The 6,000-nt window shown below is 37.9% G+C and overlaps 1 long non-coding RNA gene across 1 annotated transcript in view; it reads right to left on the reverse strand.

Annotated features, from left to right (window-relative positions):
• LOC132772617 (uncharacterized) overlaps nucleotides 1-5,128 on the reverse strand; it is a 161,322-nt gene extending 156,194 nt beyond the window's left edge. Inside the window, exon 1 of the long non-coding RNA XR_010909761.1 lies at nucleotides 4,841-5,128. This is a non-coding gene — a long non-coding RNA (uncharacterized lncRNA). The remainder of the gene's footprint in view (nucleotides 1-4,840) is intronic.
• Between the last annotated feature and the right edge of the window lie 872 nt (nucleotides 5,129-6,000).

The raw sequence follows: 6,000 nt of genomic DNA on the forward strand, positions 1-6,000 counted from the left end.
ACTGTTTACCCACAAGCATAAAGAAATTACATATAGTAGAAACCAACACTTTCTCATTACTTTATTTTCCAGATCACCAGACTGGGCCACAGCAACGCGTGGCAGGGGACGGCTAGTGTGAAATAATTATGAAAGGTGTTATCCAAAATATCTGGGGAGGGGAGGTGCCACTATATATATAGGCTCAAGCACCATTTCAAAGGCATACTACCATGTCATAATATCTGGCTGTAAGGATTTAAGGGTAATGGGTGTACTTTCTTCTTGCAGACATTGTTTTGCATTGTTTGGAGTCACTTGTCTTTATTTGTTATGGTTTATACGCAGGCCCAAATACATGGCAAGTATTAACTTTCTCTTGCATTTGATTTCTTTGTGATTTAATCATCTTTCCATTTTCTTTCTTGGCCCCTGCAACTTTGATATCATTTGACTGCTTCGATGTCATGGTCTATTAAGATACCATTGGTTTAGCTATTCTAATATCACCAAGAGTGTGGAGGAGGATGGAGGAAGCAGCTATGTACCCAGGATGGAAATTAAAACTCCATTTCTAATTACTCTGATCAATTTTAGTTATCTGCATTATGTTGTTGGTGTGATATATCTGGGATATTTGGAGTGTTGTAAAATTGAAATTAACAGATAATTGGGATGCTCCTGTTACATGTTTTGAAATATGATATTCAGTCACACAAGAAAAGGCTTGCATTTTAACTGATTAAGGGTGGATATACAAACAACTGTTTTTATTCCACTTGAAAGTTAAATGTTAAGATAATATTTGTGGTGAAGTTCATGTGGAACTAAGGGAATAGCACTGCAGTTGCATGACAACTGGGGGAAAACACCTGTAAACTAGCAAATAATACAGTTTACACAGATAATGCATTGTTTGCTGAAAGTATAGCGGCAACTGTGACAATCACCCAAAACTGTTTGGGAAATGGACACACTGAAATAATCCAACATTCATTGTACAGGGGCAATGCAAACATTTACAGAAGTGAATGTGATTGTCTAGTTGAACTTGAGATAGTTTCTCTACCACAGAGGAGGAGAATTTGGGAAGTTGCTTTTTGTAGAAATGGCTTCTAAAAGCCATGAGAATGACTGAATATTATTGCATTTGTTGATAAACAGTTGGATATAGAGAGAGCTAGCTAGAAGATTCTGGGATTTGTAATCTAAAATGTGACTTTCCCAAGCTCTCAACTTTCCAAGATCTCAATCATGTAAAGATCCAGTGAGTTGTATGTGCTTAGCTTGTAAACAAAATCCTCAAACTAAGCAAATCCCAGAGTTGGAGATAAACAACTATGTTTTCTAAGCTTTTTTTTTCCTACTAAGAGTTTTAATCACATAGCAATTCAATGACTTGTGTGAGCTCAGGCTACAACTAAGTTCCAAAAGCTGGCCAAATCTCCTCCCTTGGGAATACGAGTCATCTTGGCCATTGCTTTTCTCCAGCTAGGTTGCACTAATTGTTTCCTAGGCCTATCATAGATAGCTATTCATTTATTTATTGCCACATGCCACGATTGTACCTAATGAGCTTGTCTAAGCACACACACAGGAGCTTTAAATAAATAAATAAGCAGCTTGTTAACAGTGTCAAGCTAAATGGGCTCCAGAATTTAAAGTGCTCTGTCGCATTGTGATTATCTCTTTCCTTTTCTCCACAATGAATGAAGAGACAAGCCTGGAAAGTCTAGGGAAACGGAGCTGAGTAGGCAACAGGCTGTCAAGGGACTCTCAAGAATGGCCATGTTCTCAATGTCTTGAATTAGAAGTCTTAAAGAAAGACATCCCATTGCTATTTTCAAAATAATTTATTTGATAATAGTTTGTCTGGTTGCCTGAGCTCTTTAGCCTATCTTTGTGGATTTTATCTCTAAAGAAGTATGTGTCATAACACAGTCCAAGCAAAAAAAATCTTGATGTCTTGGTTTTTAAGTTTGTTCCTGGGTTTATTTGGGGTGCTGATTCAGAACATTGCATTGGATAGACTACATCAGCTCTAGTTTCTTAGATATGCTATGGGTGAGCAGGTGGCAATTGGTAGATGGCATGTGTTCTGTATCTCATACATAGCTAACATTTGAGGTACCAAAATGTGTGATGACCAGTGTAATGACTGGGTTGGGAGAATTCATACTTCTTTTTCCCAAAGTCTGAAGCAAGTGATCATGCATGAGTGTGCTTACTTGGTTCATTCAGTGGTGTCCTCTAATGCATGTGTTTGTTTGTTTGTTTGTTTGTTTGTTGTGATCTTGCTAAAGATCTCATGGCAATTTACCAGAAAACCAATCTGACCAAATTAAATAAGGTACACAATAAAATGACATTTTACAAGTTGGACACATTCAGAAATGGATTAAAACTTAAAAAGCAAAACTTAAAAAGCAAAATCAAGTAACTTAAAATGATTCAAAACCATGCACAAGCGTGGATGTGTATAAAGCCAATTATACCGCAAAGGTAAACAACTTTGCTGTTGAGAATGCCTCTAGAACATGGCATATAGCAGGGGTACTCAAACTAAGGCCCAGGGGCCAAATACGGCCCTCCAAGGTCATTTTCCCAGCCCTCGCTCAGGATCAATCTAAGTCTGAAATGACTTGAAAGCACACAACAACAATCCTATCTCATCAGTCAAAAGCAGGCCCACACTTCCCATTGAAATACTAATAAGCTTATATTTATTGAAATTGTTCTGCATTTTAATTATTGTATTGTTTTAAAGCGTTTTTTGCATTACAAATAAGATATGTGCATTATGCATAGGAATTCATTCATGTTTTTTTTTTTCAAATTATCATCTGGCCCTCCAACAGTTTGAGGGACTGTGACCTGGCCCTCGGTTTAAAAAGTTTGTGGACCCCTGCCATATAGTCCAAAAAACCTACAACAACCCAACCTTGCTGTTGCTTGGGATCTGGAATAAAAGCAACAGTGGTGCCAATTAGACCTATTAAAGGAAGAAACACTACAGAGAAGTGTATTTGGAAAATCCAGACAAAAATACCAAAATCAAGGATTGGACTCTCTTGATATTTGTTGTGGCTCACAGCTCCATATTACTACAAAGCAACCTAAGCCCTGCCACATGCACAATGGAGGACCTTCTTATAGCAACACCAGAGGCACTCTTTCTGGTAAAAAAAAAACTAGTATAATGCTAAGATTTTAAACTTTATTTGTATTCTTTTTAAAATATATTATAACTGTACCCTCATGTCACTTCTGACATGATAAAAAAACAGCTCCATAACAGGCTCATTGCAAATCCCTGTAGCTCTTTGGCCTTGGAGTTTCTTCTTTTGTTGTTTTGGCCAGTCACCAACCCCCTCTAGGGAAGTGAACAGTGAGGAAGACCAATGAGAAGAAACAGCAACCTTGCTTTCTCCCTCTGGGCTGAGCAGATTGAGTTTAAAGGGGGAAGCAAGGATGAGATGGGACTGCTCTAGGAAAGGAGCCACCAAGACACTTTGCCACACCCTGGAACTGATAATTGAAAGAAATGCAGGAATAGCAGAGGACTGGGAGAGAAAGAGGGGCTCGAAATAACGCTGCCCTCCTCAGCAGTATCCCCATGTTTATCATAATGTCTTCTTGTACATTTCGTGAAATTCTGTTGAAAGAGCATGCCAGCTTTTAAAACAAATCAGAGACATAATGAATAAAACATTTGACAAATGTTCATTCTCAGTGCACCTGAAAACAATAAATGCAATAAATGATTGATAATCGCCATACCTCCATTACAGAAACCACTGTTAATACATGCATGCTTAAAATTCTCCAAAAATGTGCTAAAAGGTTATTCTAAAGTGCGGAGAAATTTGCCTCTCAGGATGGAAGATCCTTCCCAACCCCCTTATGTTCTCTTCGCTGCTCTGTTAATGAGGGAAACCTTTATGCGCTCAGAAGCCTTTAGATCATACTTTTGAATTCCACTGAGAAGTTGATCCAAAAAGAATACCTTATGATGATGTCTTTCATGTGAGCCCATCATCTCAAGGACATCCGAAAGTACAATGATCCTATGAAGTTATATCCATAGGGAGGAAAATATATATTCAGCTGGAGATTAACTCTGTTTCTGCTGCAGTCATTTCAAAGTGGCAAACAATAGTTTTTAAAACAGGATATATATCATTAAAATGCTCCTTTAAATTAACCATGGGGGATGTTGCTTTCTAGTTATCTTGTGAGCTAATAAAGGCTTGTTGAGTCTCATTGTGGCACAAAGGCACATGCATGTTTCTACATGCCAAGCACTAGGCATAATATGCACAACAAGCACCACATATAGCCTTCATAATGAACCAAACATAGTGAACCTTTGGTGTCCCCTGGATTCAGTTCTAGGACTCCCCATGGATACCAAACCCTGTGGATGCTCATGTCCAATTATATACAATAACGTACTGAAATGGTGTCGGTTATATTAAAAAGCAAAATCAAGCGTTGCTTTGTGGAGTTTCTTTTGGATATTTTCAAGCCATGGATGCAGAATCCATGGATATGGAGTTGACACAAAGGGATTAGAAGGAAAATATAGAAACAGAAGATCTGTGGAGCCCAGTAGTCACGGATTTCAGTTGTCTGTGAGCACTGAATTACATGTGTAGGTTTTTAATATAATGCTTTATTGATTTATAAAAGTATGAGACACTTCTCAGCACCATTGTGACCTAGAATTAACCATTTAAAAAACAGCATGCAGCAGAATTAGGAGCTGGGGAAAAATCTTTAATACGTTTGAAAGTGCTGATACATTTGAAATACTAAAATGCCATACGAAATAAAAAAAGAGTAATTAGAATTCACTTACCAAATCTTTGAATGCCGGCCTCTAGTGTTCTCAATGTGCCAAAGTATGACCTTCTTATAAGGCTGAATGAGTTCAGAGACAAACTCATTGAATTTCAGTATGTGATCTTGTTACACAGAGAATTATAATTGTTCTAATGGAGCTGAGTATAAAGCTGCTGCAAATACCCTTTTGAAGGAATGGCTACAATTTGAATGTTACTGGCCATTCAGTCAGAATGATAGACGCTACCCCAGCTATTCTCTTTTTGCCTGACTGGATTGGCTGGCCTCTATTAAACACAGTTTATTGTTGTTTTCATGTTTTCTACCAAAAAGCCACCTACAGCTCCAATGCAAAATTATGCACGTTCATTAACCTCATTAAATCCAAAAAGATTAATCAGCTCAGCTTTGCCTCAACTAAAGAGCTTTTAGCCTACATCTAAGGCCCAAAGTTATGTGGTTTGGAAAGTGATTTTCTAAGGCCTTAACTTCAAAGGATTTTGTTTGAAATCTACAATGTAAGGGAGACAGCCCAACGCTAATCCAATGGAGTGCCGGAGTCTGTTTAATTTTTGTCTTGATGGGTCTTTCATAAGCTGCTCAACTTGAGCAGCTTCATATAAACATTGCAGTGGTTCAAAATTGCCCCCAAGCATTGCATCCTCATACACCATCCCACTCAATCTCCCTCCACATATGGAAGTTATCCCTTTCAATGATGGCTTTATACTGCTGTCATGGAGAGTGAGAGTGGGAGAACTGGAATGTCTAAATATTTTTTCAGAGGGTCATTTATCCTTTGCACCATACAAGATTAGAGTATCACTTAAAGAAGCAGCTGGATCCACACTGCAGCATGAAATCTTTTACATGAAACCTTTCATTTTAATAGCTTCAGCCCACCTTAATCTAGCCACCTTAAGAAAGCTACTCCATTCTGACACATACACTTGTCATACCCAAAGTTGCTTCAGGCTTTTAGCTAGCTTGGTCTTTTTATTCTAAGTAATGCTGACTGCAGCAAAGTTAAGAAGCAAAAAATGGAGAGAGAAGGAAATGTGAATAATTTTATATTTCTTCCAAGTTTGCTTTGGAAAACCCCTGACTGAACTGTATTTGAACATAATCATCTACTAACCAATATCTGATCTGCAATCAGTTGAACCCATGTAGTAA

The sequence above is a fragment of the Anolis sagrei genome, chromosome 4 (genome assembly GCF_037176765.1).
Source record: "Anolis sagrei isolate rAnoSag1 chromosome 4, rAnoSag1.mat, whole genome shotgun sequence".
Taxonomy (NCBI): Eukaryota; Metazoa; Chordata; class Lepidosauria; order Squamata; family Dactyloidae; genus Anolis; species Anolis sagrei.